Source organism: Bubalus kerabau, chromosome X, assembly GCF_029407905.1.
Source record: "Bubalus kerabau isolate K-KA32 ecotype Philippines breed swamp buffalo chromosome X, PCC_UOA_SB_1v2, whole genome shotgun sequence".
NCBI lineage: Eukaryota > Metazoa > Chordata > Mammalia > Artiodactyla > Bovidae > Bubalus > Bubalus kerabau.
The window spans coordinates 135245140-135263150 of NC_073647.1; the positions used below are offsets into that span (position 1 = coordinate 135245140).

General features: G+C 33.2%; 1 protein-coding gene across 3 annotated transcripts in view; it reads left to right on the forward strand.

The window, feature by feature from the left end:
- LOC129639244 (serine/threonine-protein phosphatase 4 regulatory subunit 3-B-like) overlaps window positions 1-18011 on the forward strand; it is a 268516-nt gene that overhangs the window by 148564 nt on the left and 101941 nt on the right. The window contains exon 1 of one of the 3 annotated variants that reach the window (XM_055564289.1): window positions 15746-15793. The exons of the other annotated variants lie outside the window; for them this stretch is intronic. The gene's annotated coding sequence lies outside the window, so the exon portion shown is untranslated. Of the gene's footprint in view, window positions 1-15745; window positions 15794-18011 lie in introns of those variants that run through there. 3 annotated transcript variants of the gene reach the window in all.

Below are 18011 nucleotides of genomic sequence, written 5' to 3' on the forward strand. Positions count from 1 at the left end.
AAGAGGAAACAAAAATTAAAAATAATTCAGTTAAAGCAATAAAGAAATAGGACTTGGAAAAAATTACCAAACATAATACAGTGAAGAAATACTGGAATGGGGCTTCAAAAGAAAATTAAATTCAGTATAGCAAAGAAAATCATGATTATTTGTGAAAATACGTGCAGAAGATGACTTCCACTGAGTTAAACACCATGGTTCACATGCAACCAGAGTGCTGGATCTTGCCTCTGTCATGGTAGGTTAGTATTCAAAGTGAAAACACTGTGAAGCCCAGTTGAAGATTAAATAATTCTCTGTTAAATAATCATAGGTTTTGTTGAAGAAACTCAGCCCACCTTAGAAGACTCTATAAAAGATAATGACAACCAGTGAAGCTCTTTTCTAGAAAATAATTGAACAAATCTCAGAGGAAATTGTGTATTCCATGTAGGAAAGGATTCATGAAAAAAATATTTAAGAAGAAGTCATACTTCATTAATTCTGATATCACTCAGGTCTTACAGCACTATTTTTAGAATTATTGAAGTTTACTTTTGTCCAGTACATAAAAATTAAACCCACATTATTTGTTTGCTATTCTGATGTAAGCTGTTCTGAAATGTTTAATCCTTCTTCTTTGTCTTTTTAAATAGCATAGTAAACAGCAGTATTTTGTCATAATTTAAAATAATTTCAGTTGTATTGATTTTACATAGCTCTGTTTTTCAAGCCCCTAATATCTTTTTTTCCAATTTTATTGAGGTATAATTGACATATAACATTGTATAAGTTTAAGGTATACTGAATAATGATTTGATATATGTATATATTACAAAATTATTATCACAGTAACTTTAGTTAACATCCATCACTTTAGTTACAATTTTTCTTTCTTGTGATGATAACTTTTAAGATCTACTCTCTTGAAACTTTCCAGTATACAATACAATATTAACTATAGTCATCATGCTGCACATTATGTCCCCAGAACTTACTTAGCTTATAATTGGAAGTTTGCACCTTTTAACCACCTCACCCAATCTCCCATCCTCCATTCTCCCCTCTGGCAATCACAAATTTTTCTCTATTTATATGAATTTCTTTTTTTATGGATTCCATATATAAGTGATACCATACAGTATTTCTTTCTTTATCTGACTTATTTCACTTAGCATAATGCCCTCAAGTTCCATCCATGTTGTTGCAAGTGGCAAGATTTCCTTCTTTTTTGTGGTTAACATTCCATTCTATATTTACCACATTTCCTTTATGCATTCATCAATGGACACTTGGTTTGGCTTCATGTTATGGTTACTGTAAGTAATGCTGCAATGAACAACTCAATAACAACAACCAACCCCAAATAATCCAATTAAAAATGGGCAAAGGACCTGAATAGACATTTTGTCAAAGAAAATACTCATATGGTCAATAGGGACATGATAAGGTGCTCAACAACATTAATTATCAGAGAAATGCAAATCAAAACTACAATGAGGTATCACACCTCCCACCTGTTAGAATATCTATTATTAAAAAAAAATAAGATAACAAGTGCTGGAGAGGGTGTGGAGAAAAGAAAACTCCTGTACACTGATGGTGGGAATGTAAATAGGTACAGCCACTATGGAAAACAGTATGGAAGTTCCTCAAAAAATTAGAAATAGAATTACCATATGATCCAGCAATTCTACTTCTGGGTATACATCCTAATATCTTTTTAAATATATTCCTGGTCTCCATCCTAGATTTAATATTGTCGGCTGACATATCTTTTTATACATGTATTCTTGCTGCTCAAAGTCCCTTCATTCTCTAATTTGATGTTTCTAATATGCTATCCCTGGTGGCTCAGATGGTAAAGAATCTGCCTGCAATGTGAGAGATCTGGTTCAATGCCTGGGTCAGGAAGATCTCCTGGAGAAAGGAATGGCAACCCACTCCAGTATTCTTGCCTGGAAAATTCCATGGACAGAGGAGCCTAGCAGGCTATAGTCCATGGAGTCGCAAAGAGTCAGACACGACTGAGCAACTAACATGTTCACTTTCACTTTCAATATACTATAGTTTAGGGAATCAGAAAATCAAACTACTGTAATTAGAATGTTGGGTATGAGATGAGTAAGCGGACCCTCTTTCAGCATCTAAGAGGTTTTTTAGGGTTAAAGTGCATGAAAACAGATAAAAAGGCTATATTTTGACTTCTCAGAAAAATTTTAAATTTAATATTCTTATTGTTGCTTGATTAGGAGTAGTTTACAAAGGAAAAAATATCACTAGAGAAATGATGAGCTAGTGAAAAATATAATTTACCAAAATCTAAAGAAAAAAGTCACACAACATTTGAACTTGAAAAGATACATTACTGGGCATAGGAAATAGTGTAATAAATATGACCTCATTGAAGTTTTAGGACAGTTAATGCTTCTTATCTCTTCCAAAATAAAAACATACTATCTCTTTGTCACTTTCTTTATATCAAGCTTCTTTACATCAAGCCCATGCCTTCTTTTCTTCATCTACTGGGAGAGAATTTTCCTCAAGGAACTCAGAAGGTGGTGCCAAGTTAAGTCAGTCTATGTCTATCAATCTTAATTCTACCAGGTCTTAAAGAGACCAGTAAAAAGTTTGGAAAATGCACCTTTGGAACAAGTTTGGAGATCCCTGGGAATGCATCCAGTTTTAAGCGTTTGAGAGAGATGTGTAACATTCTCTGTACTTAAGTTTCCCCTATCATCTCACTGTTTTCTTCAGAGCACTACTCCTCTAGTCTCTCATTCGTCAGTCTTGTTCAGCTCCATCAGTGGTGAGAATTCAGGTATGTCTCTCTTATTTATGAAAGAGGTACAAGATTATTCAGTAAACATTGATTGTAAAACGTGCCTGCAAGAACCTGCTTCATTAGAGCCCCTTTCTAATAACCCATAGCTAGTGTCTTACAGTCCGAGTTACCCTGCTCTGAATGTATAAGGGCAGTGCTTTTGCTATTTTGGTAGATGTCAAGGATGAATTTAACCCACATATTCCAGCTTCAGTAAAGATCTTTCCATAAAAAGGATGAGTCAGTATTTCCAAACTCTTCAGGTCTCCAAATCCCCAAATCTAAAAATACTAGTACAATATATGGTTTGAGCAAACTCAGGGAGATAGTGAAGGACAGGGAAGCCTGGCGTTCTGCAATTCATTAGGTTGCAAAGAGTCTGACATGACTTAGTGACTGAACAACAACAGTATAGCATAATAAAATACTAGTACATGGTATAAAATTATATATATGTATATATATTACTTTAAGAAGAAAAATAATCTTCAACCTCATGAAGCATTAACAAAGACTTCTTTAATTTAGTGGCCACCATACAGCTAAAATTTTTCATCTAGGTTGTTAAGCAGTCTCCTCTATCAGTTATACAATATCTTTTACGCATCAGTTGTATCCTATGAAACTTAATATTCTAAGTCTGATGAACTCCAGTCTTACACTAATTACCTTGCAAGAGAGGTTGGTAAGAGTGAAGAATGTGGTTTTAGCTCATTTCAATTATTATGATATCCTTAAGTGCAATAAGATTTTGCATAGTATATACAGTTTCTCAGATGAGAGCCCCACCCCCACAGAACTCAAATAGAATCAGGTTCAGCCTCACAGCCATCTGACTCTAGACATCTTGACCCAATATGTCTAAATTTTCTTAATGGAAGCTGTGTACAAGTTTTACTTAATGCTTCACACACACACAAAAATCTTCTAAACCTACTGGTTAAGCATCTTTCTTCCTAAATTTCCAAACTTATCAAAGTTGCTAAGAAAGATAGCATAACCTCTTTACTTTAGAATCTACTCTTCAGTACTCTCCACTGAATTTGTTATCCATCAGACTTTTTTTTTTTTTTTTTAGAGTAATAAAGCATTACTTTACTAATTCTGAATTAGTTTAGCATCGACACCGTTCTGAACCTTCCGGCCTCTCTCCTTTTTTTTTTTTTTTCCCCACAAATAAAATCTGTTTATTTTTTTTTTATCTGTGGCGGATTCATTTGGATATTTGGCAAAACTAATACAATTATGTAAAGTTTAAAAATAAAATAAAATTTAAAAATAAATAAATAAATAAATAATATTGTGTGAGGAAAGTGGAAAAGGGAGGATTAAAAAATAAACAGACTGTTTTTTTATTTCTTCCTCCATTATATCCACTGGGCTTCCCTGATGGCTCAGCAGGAAAGAATATGCCTGCCAATGCAGGAGACATGGTTTGATCCTGGGTTGGGAAGATCCCCTGGAGAAGGGAATGGAAACCCACTCCAGTATTCTTGCCTTGGAAATCCCATAGGGAGAGGAACCTGGTGGGCTACAGTCTATGGGGTCGCAAAGAGTCGGACACGACTGAGTGACTAAACAACAACAACCATTATCAACCATCTTGCAAGGCATGTCCAGAATTTCTACCTCTGCTCTCCAAACATGTAATATCATGTAGAATGAGTATTCGTGGGGGGTCCCTACACTCACTTAACAATTTCTCTTATAACTAATATTCATTAAAAAAAAACTGGTGAATGGACTTCCCCACTTTTTCATATAAGTTAGAGACAAAGATTTTTGTTAAATAATTTTTCTTGTGTTTCTCAAGTTATTAATATATTGATAGCATTCTTCATTCATTCATAAGATTTTTACAAAGCTTTTATAATGTGCATACCTTAATGCGAGGCATTGAAGAAGATAGACATACTAAAGTGAAAGATGTGATGTATGGTCTGCGTCCTTCAGGAATATATTGCTAAGCAGAAGAAATAATGCTGTCTTGAGTAAGGGCAACTGAAACTGGTAGTTCAAAATATGAACATGACATAAAATAAGAAATGGTCCGAAGGTGACATAAAATAAGAAATGGTCTGTTACCATTGTGTACATTTAGGAAGTTTTTATTTGGCTAGCACTGTAATGCCCTAAACTAGGCAAATTATCATTATGCATTGAATTTCATTTCCAAATATAGAGAGGAGGAACAGTCCACTATGCATGGACATTAAAGATAAAAGGTTATGTTTAAGAAAGAGCAGCCCTCAAACTAGTATCTTCATAGATGATGTTATTATGAGAGTGTGAAAAGCTGAAGATAGGAAAAATTTATTGGCTGTATGTGAACGTCTAGACCAATATGTTGTTTGAATCTCTGCTGGAACAGTTCAGTAAAACTGTACTGCTACCTTCAAATAGAAGATATCAGAGAAGATCATAAAATACCAGTGTGTCTAGTTATTAAAAGTTTAGCTAATTAATGAAAAATTGGAAAATATCAATCTTATGTAGCTTTATGGAAAGGTGTAAATTCCAATAAACACCTGCTTCCTTGTTTTGTGTTATTGCATGAAAAAAAATCAGGATAAATCTCCCAACATGGCAACAAATGTAACAAATAAATTGCAAATGGTCACAGAGGGCCTTTAAACTCTCACAGCCTTTAAAGCTATCTAACCCTCTAAGCCCCCAGCTGATAACAGCACACATTTCATATCCACTCATGACAAAATAAAAATGTGTACCTGTGGCTATTAATGTTGATTGATATATAGTTGAAATGGTTGTGTTCCAGCACACTGTACTTCAGAAATACAGTTTATACATGTTGTAAGTCTGTGATATCACTTCTTGTTTTATGATTTCTGCTTCTGGCTCTGTGAAAACTTCTTGGCTAAATCTCCACTAAATGATATATGATTGGTGTCTTTTTGCTTGAATTAAAGCCTCCAAATGTATTTTGTGTGATTTTTATATCATTTTGAACTTCATAATACAGGCTGTGAATAATTAACTTTGGTTGAATAAAAAGTGTCTAAAGGGGAATAAGTGAATAACTAGAATGATGCATTTTAAATATGGTCCCTTGGCACTTTAAATTCCTAAACTGTCTTTTAGGCCAAAAATAAAGTGTAAAATCGCACACTAAAGTTTGAAAGGTTGTCATCCAGATCTCAAAAATAAGGACAAAAGCGTTAAAGCAAAGCAGTTAAACTCCAACAGAAAATGTACAAAATAATAAATGTAATAAAAAATGCTAGAATTCACTCATGAGAACATAAAAATTAAACCAAAATGGCTGTATTTCCCTTAAACCAAGAATAAGGACTGCAGCCCTGGGCTCTACAAAGTCGCAAATATCACAAAATAAACAAAATGTTTCTTAGGGGACATCTAAGTGTCACTAGCTATTATAATTTGGTTATTACAGAAAATACATTAAAATGTAACTACATTTCAAAAGTAAATCTAAAATTTTACCTGTTTAAAATAATTTTGTTTCATTAAATATGAAGTGTGGGTTGTCTTTTACCTTAGTAGATAATTTTAAATATATTAGGAGAAAAAATATTTTAAATCATAAGAAAATAATTCCAGTTGTTTTATTCTTATATTTCCTAGCATTCATATTTTCAGTGAAAATATTTCAAATTATTTACACTTCGGATGCAATTGCATCTTTTAATTTTGTTGACTTAATATAACACAGATTATGTAAAAATTCAGTTATAACACGAGTAGTACTTTTGCTGATATAAAGGCAAGACTATATATATTTTATAGAATAGATGTAAAAATAACTGATGAATTATGTCTTTGTGAAAGTTCTAGTCTCTCAGTTGTGTTCTACTCTTTGCGGCCCCGTTGACTATAGCCTGCCAGGCTCCTCTGTCCATGGGATTTCCTAGGCAAGAATTCTGAAGTGGGTTGACTTTCCCTTCTCCAGGGGGATCTTCCCGACCCAGGGATCAAATCCAGATCTCTTGCATTACAGGCAGATTCTTTACCATCTGAGCCACCTGGGGTATTGCTCAGCTAAACATTGCTAGACTTCCTACATGTAACAGTAGTAATTCAACTTTATTATCTTTGTTATTTTGTGACTCTTAGTCAAATGAAGCCAAGAACTTAACACAATTTTTTTGTATTTATATTTTTGAGATTATTTTTTATTGAAGTAACACTGATTTAAAACATTATATGTTTCATGTGTAAAACATCATATTTCTGCTTCTAAATACCCTATAGTGTGCTCGCCATCAAAACTTTAGTTTCCATTTGTCACCATAAAATTTATATCTTGCCATGTGTGACAATGTGCATGGAACCTGAGGTTATTATGCTAAGTGAAACAAATCAGAAAACACTGTATGATTTCACTCATGTATTTTATATATTTTTGAAGTTAAGAGCAGTTCTTTTAGAAGTTCTTTTTAACTTGAGTGTTTTAAAATATTACAACGTAGGCATTCGTTTTCTACTTATACTCTTGTTCAGGGCTTCACAGATGATAGGAGTGAGCTTGCAAAAAGACAACATCTGTTTCCAGTAAAATGGCAAGATTATGGCATGCTTTTCAAAGAAACTGATAGTATCTTCTTGTCTAGCACTTTGGAAATACATACTTTGTATTTAAAAATAATTATTTGGAAGAAAACAGTTAAAGAAACTGAATGGACATATGACAAATATTCAGAATTATACTGTCAATTTTTATTTATGAAATTACTATCATATTTTATTTCCTGTATATTCCTTTATTATTTTCTGTATTTTCTGGATATTCTACAATAACAATTAAGGATTTAATTAATATAATTAGAACATAATTCAAATATGCTTCTGTTATATTACCAATATTTTACATAAATCCGAGTATTTCCGTTTCTGTGACTCTAATGGTCTTTATTTATTTGAACAATGCATTTCCTTAAGCACTATGTTAAAACAAAAACAATAGTTTAAACAGTGATTATATAAAATGTTTTGTCCTCCTTCCATTCATATTCAGTTCAGTTCAGTTCAGTTCAGTCACTCAGTCATGTCTGACTCTTTGCGACCCCATGGACTGCAGCCGGCTTCCCTTTCCATCTACTGCCAGACTTCCCTGTCCATAACCAACTCCCAAAGTTTACTCAAACTTATGTCCATTGAGTCAGTGATGCCATCCAACATGCCATCCTCTGTCGTCCTATTCTCTTACCACCTTCAATCTTTACCAGCATCAGGGTCTTTTCAAATGAGTCACCTCTTCGCATCAGGTGGCCAAAGTATTGGACTTTCAGCTTCATCATCAGTCCTTCCAATGACTATTCAGGACTGATTTCCTTTAGCATGGACTGGTTGGATCTCCTTGCAGTCCAAGGGACTCTCAAGAGTCTTCTCCAACACCACAGTTCAAAAGCATCAATTCTTCAGCACTCGGCTTTCTTCGTCGTCCAGCTCTCACATCCATACATGACTACTGGAAAAACCATAGCTTTGATTAGATGGACCTTTGCTGGCAATGTAATGTCTCTGCTTTTTAATATGCTGTCTAGGTTGGACATAACTTTCCTTCCAAGGAGTAAGTGTCTTTTAATTTCATGGCTGCAATCACCATCTGCAGTGATTTTGGAGCCCCCCCCCAAATAAAGTCTGTCACTGTTTCCATTGTTTCCCCATCTATTTGCCATGCATGAAGTGATGGGACCAGATGCTATGATCTTTTTCTGAATGTTGAGTTTTAAGCCAACTTTTTCACTCTCTCACTTTCATCAAGAGGCTCTTTAGTTCTTCTTCACTTTCTGCCATAAGGGTGGTGTCATCTGCGTATCTGAGGTTATTGATATTTCTCCTGGCAATCTTGATTCCATCTTGTGCTTCATCCAGTCCAGCATTTCACTTGATGTACTCTGCATGTAAGTTAAATAAGCAGGGTGACAATATACAGCCTTGACGTACTCCTTTCCTGATTTGGAACCAGTCTGTTTTTCCATGTCCAGTTCTATTACTTCTTGACCTGAAAAGGAGGCAGGTCAGGTGGTCTGGTATTCCCATCTCTTTAAGTATTTTCCACAGTTTATTGTGATCCAGACAGGCAAAGGCTTTGGCATAGTCAATGAAGCAGAAGTAGATGTTTTTTTTCTGGAACTCTCTTGCTTTTTCAGTGATCCAACAGATGTTGGCAATTTGATCCATTCATATTAACTGATCATAAAGAGTATTTGAACAAACTGAATGGAAAAACAACCTTAGCTTTATGTTGTCCTTTTCTTCTTTCCTTTCATCTCCTCTCTCTCCTTCTTCATTGTATACTAGGATGTCTTCAAAAAATTGCTCAGAATCCTTTTCTTGACTTCCTTAGAATAAAATAAATAAATAAATATGTATATACACACACATATATATGTATGTGTGTGTGTGTTTATGTATGGTGGCTCAGACAGTAAAGGATCTGCCTGCAATGTGAGAGACCAGGGTTTGATCCCTGGGTTGGAAAGATCCCCTGGCGGAGGAAATGGCAACCCACTCCAGTATTCTTGCCTGGAGAATTCCATGGACGGAGGATCCTGGGAGGCTATAGTCCATGGGGTCTCAAAGAGCCAGATACGACTGAGCAACTGACTCTTTCACTTTTTTTCATATATATGTATATCACATCTTTTTGGTGTTAGTAGGGATCCAGTAAAGTAAAAGTATGTGGAGAAATAAGGTGTTTATTTTTATAAAATTCCATGACACTTAGAATCATGTTAGATGCTACAGATATATTTTCAAAGATGTTTCTTTGCTTTGAGATTAGAAAACATAAAGTTCCATTTCTCAGGAGCTTTAATTCTTAATGAAATACAGTATACTAACACATATATATGGAATTTAGAAAGATGGTAAGGATAACCCTGTATGGGAGACAGCAAAAGAGACACAGATGTATAGAACAGTCTTTTGGACTCTGTGGGAGAGGGAGAGGGTGGGATGATTTGGGAGAATGGCATTGAAACATGTATAATATCATATAAGAAACGAATCGCCAGTCCAGGTTCAATGCAGGATACAGGATGCTTGGGGCTGGTGCACTGGGAAGACCCAGAGGGATGGTACGGGGAGGGAGGTGGGAGGGGGCTTCAGGATGGGGAACACGTGTACACCCGTGGCAGATTCATGTTCATGTATGGCAAAACCAGTACAATATTGTAAAGTAATTAGCCTCCAATTAAAGTAAGTAAATTTAAATTAAAAAAAAGAAAAAAAGTAAAGTGAGTCTATATAAAAAAAATAAAGAAAAAGCTTTCAACATCATCCAAAATAAAACATCAACATACGTAACCAACAGTGTAGAATTTAACTGAATATTTGTCACGTCTGTGTAACCACAGGTCTTTTTGTGATCAAATGTTTTGATATTTTTGTCCATGCTCTTCTTGAGTTATTTCTGCACATAATTAAAATAAATTGTTAAAACTAAGAAATAGTAAAACTGGTTATCTAATGCTGATGGTGATGATGATCCCTATATTGATATTTAGCATAGTAGTGTGGAGGAGGTAATTGGAGGTGGTGTGGTAAAAGTAGCGTACATTTTTGGGTGGAATGACTGTTAATAACTGGAAGCCCAACCAAGGCATATAAGCATAGAATATATGAGTCAGGAATTGGTGTTTATTTGGCATAGCTTCACAGATTGTTAGAACTGCAAAGAAAGTAGTAGTCATCTATCCTACCATTTCATTTTATTTCTACTGTTTTATTTTTTTTTTACCATAACAAAAAAGAAATATATGTATAATATGGAAAATAAAGAAAATGGGAACATAAAAAGGAAAGGAAAAATGACACATAATTATGTAATCTAAAATTATTGTTGTTAATGTTTCAGTCTAGATAGTTTTCTCTGTGTGTGCATGAGTGTTTTTTTTTAAGTAAGTCCAAAATGTGTATATTTATATCTACATCTTTATTTATATATATTTTTATATATATCTATTTATATATAAATAGATATATATATAGTTATATATATAAATAACATACACACAACTATATATATATAACTATATATATATATAACACAAAATAACATACACACAACTATATATATATAGTTGTGTGTATGTTATTTTGAAACCTGAGCTATAATTAAATTCTTGTTATGGACAATCTTATAATGGACATTTTTACTACTCAACATTTCAGTTGTAAGAGTGCACTTGACCTAATATAAATGCTTACAGGCCAAGGTGATGATTACTGAATAAAGAGCTCTTCACAGTTTACTATATGAAGTTAATAGGTCCTTAATACTGAAACCAGAAAAGAACAAGATAATAATAAAAAATTACTGGTGAAACTCCCTTATAAGATATGTATGCATATAAGAACATTAGTAACTAAAATTGATAGTATGGTAAAAATCATGACCTAATAGGATTTATCTCAGAAAGCCAAAGTATTAATCACTCAGTTGTGTCCGACTCTTTGTGACCACATGAACTGTAGCGCACCAGGCTTCTCTGTCCATGGAATTCTCCAGGCAAGAATGCTGGAATGGGTTGCTATTTCCTTCTCCAGGCAGAAAGGCAGAGAGAGTTCCATATTTAAAAACTTATCACTGTGATTCACTATATTAATACATGAAGCAGAAAGGCCAGATTATCTTTTAATAGAAGCAAAAGAAACTTTTGACAGCACTGCCACATGTATGTTAATACACTTAGTAAACTAGAAACAGTGGGATTTCCTTTGACAAAAAAGCATTCAGAAGATTAGAAAGGCAGTTAAAAGATGAGCTGCGTTCTCACTAAACACACGGATAAGTTAAGATTGGTTCCATTTCTGCTACAATCCATCATTATTCTGAATGTGCTGTTAGATAATAACAGAACAAACAAATAAAAATCATTGTCTCTGTGTCAGATATTTGCTTATAAAATTAAAGAAAACCAGTGGAGACATCATTAGAATGTACCAGTTTCTTTGGCAAGTATAGTATATTCAAGATCAACTTTAAAAATCAAAACCATTGCTTTATATCAACAATAACTAACTGGGGTAGGAGAATAAAATACTTTGCAAAAGCAATACAGTTTAAGCACCCCCCCCCCAACCAGGAAGCTTAACCTAAACTCTGTAACACTTTTTATATAGAAAATTATATAACATGCTTGAAGTGCATAAAAGAAGGCCTGAATAAATGGAAAGATAGAAAGGTTTCCTGGATAAAAATAGGCACAGTATTTTTAATAATGTCAATTATCCCTTATTTCTTCAAAATCCTATGTATACCTAATGACAAACCCAATAGAGTACTTAATGAACAGAGTAAGTTTATATGAGGGTGTAAAATTATGTGTTTAGCTATTTTTTTAGTAAAATTAGAACAAACAGAGGAATTCACCCTACAGATAGAAAGGTATTTATAAATTATAACAAACTAAAATAATGTTTTATTTCACAAGCTATTTAAAGAGAATTATGAGTCAGGAAGCATATCTATGCATGTGTGGACATTTGATATATGACAGAGGTGGCATCATAAGCATTGTAGAAAGCAAATGCTTTTCAATAAAGATGTTGGAAAGCCTGCCTTTCCAATTGGGAATAAAAAGACATATATTCCAGGTGGATTAAAAAAACATACATTCCAGGTAGACAAAAGTTTTAAATAAGTACTTAAAACAGATGAAAAAATAAAAGAATCCTTTCATAACCTCATATTAGGGAGAACTTTTTGTATATAACAACACACACATACAGCCGAGTATATTTGAAAAAGTAGATTAAATGTAGGTTATTATTTTAAAGATTAAAAACTCAGACTTCTCTTCCAAACTGCAAATTCATGTATAAGTTCCCCTATCACATCCTCTGCTAAAAACTCTCCAGTATTTCCTTGTCTTACACTAAAAAAACTAGAATAAAATGACCTTTTGGCCCTTTATTGTATGGCTGCCTGGTATCTCTCTCCCTTCATCTCCTACTGTTCTCCTCACACTCCATTCCAGCCACACTGGCATTAGATACATTTTAATCAGTATCATTGAGTTTCATGTTCTCTCTTTCCCCTTTCTGTCACTGCCCTCTGTCCAGATATCCATATGATTTATTTTACCTCATTCTTTCAGATATTTGACTTTTGTGATATTTGCCCTTCATCAGTTGCCTTTCTATCTTCCCTGGTAGCTCAGATGGTAAAGCGTCTGCCTACAATGTGGGAGACCCAGGTTCAGTCCCTGGGTCGGGAAGATCCTCTGGAGAAGGAAATGGCAATCCACTCCAGTACTCTTGCCTGGAAAATCCCATGGATGGAGGAGTGTGGTAGGCTACAGTCCATGGGGTCGCAAAGAGTCAGACATGACTGAGCAACGTCACTTTCCGTTGCCTTTCTTGGCAACTGTATTTAAAAATCACTCTTGGCTATTGTCAATAATCCTGCAGTGAACGTGGATATGCAGCTAGATATCTCTTCAAGACAGTGATTTCAATTCCTTTGCATAGATACCCAAAAGTGAATTTGCTGGATCATATGATAATTCCTTTTTAGATTTTTTTAAAGAACCACTAAATTGTTCTCTATAATGACTGTATCATTTTACATTCCCACCACCAGTGGAGAAGCATTCCCTTTTCTCCACATTCTTGCCAACATTTGTTATCTCTTGTCTTTTTGATTATAGCCATAATGACAGGGCTTGGGGGAGAGGGAAATGGGGTGATATAGATCAAAGTGTACAAATTATAGTTCATATAAGCTCTGAGGATTAATATACAGGTGGTGGCTATAGTTTAAAATATTATATTTGATGCTTAGGAGTCACTGAGAGTAGATCTTAAGTGTTACCATGGCACAGAAAGAATAAATTATGTTAATTATGTGAGGTAATGGCTGTGTTAATTATCTTGATCTTTGTAATCATTCTACAATGTATATGCATACCAAGTCATCACATTTTACACCTTAAATATATGCTATATAATATATATTATGTATAAGTATATAATATATAAATATATTTTTCAATTATTAATTAAGTTAAAAAAGTATTAAATCCCTCCAGATCTCCCTCTCACTTGCTGAGTATTTCTTCTATAGCAGTTACTGCAATCTGACTTTTTATATCTTTTACTTTTTATATTTTCTCTGTCCAAACCTCCCCCAGCCTGCCACTAGAGTATAAGCTCCATGAGAACAGATGTTTTATGTTGTTTATTTTCATGTCTCTGGCACCAAAGACAGTGTTTGACAGTGACTCAATACATTTTTAAAATAAATTAATAAACAGGGATCTTGGGGATATTGGGAGAAAAGTGGGCAGGACATGAATGGACAGAACACTTTCTATAGATGGATTGTCTCATTACTTTCAAAAATAGCAAGTGAGTGTGAGAAATTATAATTAGTGGTTAATTTTGTGCTTTCTTATACTTTTACAATTTATAAAAATGAAAAATAGCTCAAAAATGAGATGAAAATCATTAATTACTAGATTCCAAGGATGTGCACACACTTGTGATTCTTAATCCATCAGCAGATGCAGCAACCTTTACTCTGTCTGGTGCCAGCATTTCTTGCAGACCTATCTTTAAACCAGACCTACATAGTTTTCCTCTTGTGTTGTCTAGTCATAAGGAATTCTCCATGACACCATAGGTATTGGTTAAGAATAAGGTAGCAAAGGGGCAGGAATGAGCAGTAGAAAAAAAAATAAACCTCTCTCCTCTTGCACTGCAGTTTCTTGCTGGTGGCTTCCATTAGCCAAACTCCACCAGAATGCAGAGGACTAAGTAGCCCAGGTGATGAAGTCTGCAGTCACCAGCTTGACAGAGAGAAATGGAAATTTGTTGTGGTGGGATGAGTGTGAATAACCATCACAAATTGAATCTGTTGAAATCTGGTGTTATTTTGACTCAACTCTTGAACTATCAATATTGTAAAGTAATTAACCTCCAATTAAAATAAAATTATATTAAAAAAACTATCAATAAAAGAATTAGACAGGACATACCTTAAATAGGTAATATTTTAATAATGTCATTCCTAAATATGTAGTTTGCATAAATTTTCCTATTATTCAAAAATAACTGGCATGTGTGAATAAGGGTATAAATTTAAATTTAAGAGTAAGACAAGTGGATAAAGAAAGGGTGTTTCACTGATTTCAATCAATAGCTGTCAAATATACTTAGAAAATAATAAACAAATACCTTGCTAAATTTCCAGAGCACTCTAACCTGGATGACTCACTTATTTGGTTTTTCAAAGAACAGTGAACTTTCCATGATTGATGTTTCCTCCATGAGATGACATATTTCCTCATCATTTAGTTAAGTACCAGGTTGAAAATACTTAGAGCTTTTGGATTTCCATACTCTCTAGAAGTAATTGTTAGAGCCCTATAGTTTTGTTGATGATAAATTATTTCCTGTAATTCTAACAATGCTAAAGAAACTTAATTTTTCTGTAGGATAGTCTGAACAAATAAAACTCTACACTCATTTTTTAATGAACATTTTCTTGATTTATACCTTCTAGAAAGATTCTTTGTGATATAAGCTCTTCCTTTTGAAGATAGTGTTCTCAGAACATATTCCAGAGATACTTGCTTTAAATATACTCATTGTCTTGATCTGATATCGATAATGTGACATTTTTGTTTCATGCAAATTAAATAAATCTCTCATGCTATATGCTTTATAAAATGCTGAGATGATCATATCTATTTTATAAAACTCAAATTTTCAGAACTTTCACTTGGTAACTATTGCCCTGACATAACAGGAAAAGTCAGTTTCTAAAAAGAAAGAACTATGGATTATTTTATCTAATATTGCACATTGGAAAATAAATAACTTATTTTTATCGAGGACATTCTTCAGTATTCACACAATGTCTTCTTATCTATTTATTTTATTTTACTGTATTTGAAACTTTATTCTGAAATATATATATATGTGTATGTGTTTGTGTGTGTATAGAGAGACAGTGAAGAAGTGGAAATCATTGATTCATCTTAAAGTCAACACTCTGTAAGTATTGACATAGGTCAAAAATATAACATTGTATCAGTATAGAAGTCTCTCTTTTGCCACAGTCTTGTTAAAACCATCCTGTCTCACAAATACAACCATGCTCCTGTCATTTACGGTAATCCTCTGCTTACTTTCCTGCATAGTTTTACCACATAGCAACCATTCTTAAATACTTAAGTTTAATTTTATGTTTTCTCTTTATAAAGATGTTATTGTAAGGGATCTTTGGTTTACATTATATTTTTGAGTTGTTTGTTACTTCATGCAGCTCTCTTTATCCATTTTCATTGCTGTATAGTTTTCTCTATAATAATATATAATAATTTTTCCCTTTGACTCTTGATTTGAAATTCGGGTTAGCTATAGTTTGCATTTTATAAATAATGTTGTTAAGACTATTCTTTTGCATGTCTCAGTGTACAAGAGGAACAAATTTAAGCACTGAACAGTCCAAACCTCTAATTTAACTGTCAAGATACTAATTACTTATGGAGTTAAATAGCAGTCAGGGTTATTTTTTCAGATTGAACTTTGCTATGTTTTAGAAGGAAATATTTTTCCATCCAAAGTATATTGTTTTTCAGCCATTTTTGCCTTTCCTGTTTCCCACATCTGCCAAATTTTCCCACTCCTTTACTCTTCTGTATGGAGAATATTTTATTGTCCTTTATGTTTTGTATAATTACTACAGTCATTGATAACATAATCGATAATTTTTTCAAAAAATATTTACATCTTGAAGAAAATTAAGTAGTTTTTCTTTTCTTTATGTACATGTAGATACCTTAATTCCAAGCTTTGAGAAAGAGCCACATAAACATCCCATAATGCTTGAATGATATACAATAATGTCAGAGGAGAGAACATTACTTTCTGACCTTCACACAAATTCTCCTATGCCCCATTGCTAGAGGACTGAGAGCCCTTTAAACTTTGTGACCTACTTAGCATGGCTGTAAATGTCATTCTTATTCATAGCAACATTTAATGCTTTCCTGGATTTTCTTAAACTATTTACCACAATGATATATTACAAAATTGAATTCCACAGCTTGATTATGTGCTGCATAAAGAATTGTATTGTTCATCAGTCTAAAGTGGAATGATTCCTTCTCATTGAGAGTAAGCCTGTTTCCGTGGTATGAGAATGGGAGGAGAAAACACCTTATGTTTTCAGTAAAACATTTATTACTTTTATAGCTGCTTTTCCTTTGCATAGTTTACTTCTCTCTAGTACTAAGTAAATCATGCTATAATGCCTTGCAGACTTAATTTTTATTTTTATTTTGGCCTTTTTACCCAGCATTAACATTTGGCCTGATTTTAATGTCACATTTTACATAATTTTGATAATAAATTGACTACTGAGTGAAACTGATGCTCTAAAGAAATCTAGAAGTACTGCAAGGAAAAGACATCAGAATTATATTATACAGTTAGGAATAAATCAGAATTGAAAATTTAGAACTTTAAAGTTCTGTTTATATGAGTGTTTCCTATTGTCTTTTCTTACATCTGCTAGAAAATCAGAACATATTTTCTTCTATCTTTTTAATTACATTAAAATTTTTATTTAAAATAAATATATACTCATCAACATTGAAATAAATTTTTAGATAATATTTATCTTTTACATGTGTGAAAATCAGTGCAAAATTTTGTTCATGTTAACTCTAAACCTGAATGGCCTCACCTTGAATATTCTTTGCAAAGACATTTGGAATTAGCACTTCTGTCCATGAAAGTGTTTCAGAAGCACTTTTCTAATAGCAACAGGAAAGGAATATAATTATCTACCCACAAAATTCTTTGCAGCAGTGTTATTCTTTGAATACTGAATTTAGGACCAATAGTTTATCGCACATCCTAAAATACTTTATATATATATATATATATATATATATATATATATATATAATTCCAACAGGAAACAGATTTTTTGAATATAGAAAATAGGAGACAAAATATAACTGATGAATAGTGTCCACAGAAATATTGATATTCAAAAGAGTAAAATGGCTGTAAGAATTTTATGAAAATAAACTTAAATAATTAATTTTTGACCATAAGTTTAGATGATATCAAGAGCTTATTACTTTGCATATGAGTGTTTCTTATGGGATTCTTTTCATATATTAATTCAGACATGCTTGCCATAACCTTTCTTATCATAGACTATTCTATGAAAGTTAAATCTAGAAGGCTGCCAGGTGAG